Here is a 1,454-nt window from a genome sequence, read left to right as displayed (position 1 = left end):
CTAGAATACATACAACTTGGTGAAGTAATACGTTGTTTCATGTTATCACATGTGAAACACATGTAGTACAATCTACATATACGCTAGAATACATACAACTTGGTGAAGTAATAAGCTGTTTCATGTTATCACATGTGGAACACATGTAGTACAATCTACGTATTAGCTAGGATACATTCAACTTCGTGAAGTAATAAGTTGTTTCATGTTATCACATGTGGAACACATGTAGTACAATCTACGTATAAGCTAGTATACATTCAACTTTGTGAAGTAATAAGTTCTTTCATGTTATCACATGTGGAACACATGTAGTACAATCTACGTATAAGCTAGGATACATTCAACTTGGTGAAGTAATACGTTGTTTCATGTTATCACATGTGAAACACATGTAGTACAATCTACGTATAAGCTAGAATACATACAACTTGGTGAAGTAATACGTTGTTTCATGTTATCACATGTGGAACACATGTAGTACAATCTACGTATAAGCTAGGATACATTCAACTTCGTGAAGTAATAAGTTGTTTCATGTTATCACATGTGGAACACATGTAGTACAATCTACGTATAAGCTAGGATACATTCAACTTGGTGATGTAATAAGTTGTTAGCTTTTTTCTAAGTATTGATGTATCTGAACTTCATTTCTTGTTAAATAGTTTTTATACTGGCACGCCATGAGATTTAGAAGTTTTATTTCTTTGTGTATTATTAATAGTTCTCCTGTGGGACAGCCGTAAGTCTTCGGATTTACAAAGCTAAAATCAGGGATTCAATTCCCCTCGGCGGACACAGAAAATAGTACAATGTGGCTTTGCTACAAAAACAAAAACAAAAACACACATACACACGTTTGTTGTTAAGAGCAGTGCCTGGAACGAGTATCGAAACCCGATTTTTAGCGTTATAATCTCTCAGACTTATCTCAGAGCCAGTTGGGGGGGGGGGGAGTGTTGATAGCAGTTGTTACGTTATATTATTGCATATAACTACTAATATGTAAATTACTGATCAACACAATATATATATACCACCTTGCACCTCTTCAAATACACAATTAAATAGCACACTATTTGTAATACAGCTAATAAAATATAGATGTAGGCAGTATAAGCAATAGCGATCTGTTGTTTCTCATAACTTGACCATAGTCATTTCTATAAATACATCGCTATAAATCTTTTTTTAGGCTTCGCTAAATCATAGCGTTATAATTCTAGTGTATTGCATCACGGTGTAAAATCCCTGCATTGTGCAGTAATGACATCACCACGATTGGCTCACATGACTAAAACGCATTCTCTTAACGTGTGTATATATCCGCGACAAAAACACATATTTAAAAGCGTGAAATTACTTATTTTTTCAAATTGTCAAACAAACGATAATTTTTTAAAACGTTTAATATTTATATAGTAGATGATTATATAATTTTTATGATAAAC

Source organism: Limulus polyphemus, unplaced genomic scaffold, assembly GCF_000517525.1.
Source record: "Limulus polyphemus unplaced genomic scaffold, Limulus_polyphemus-2.1.2 Scaffold1315, whole genome shotgun sequence".
Taxonomy (NCBI): domain Eukaryota; kingdom Metazoa; phylum Arthropoda; class Merostomata; order Xiphosura; family Limulidae; genus Limulus; species Limulus polyphemus.
This window is presented reverse-complemented; position numbering follows the sequence as displayed.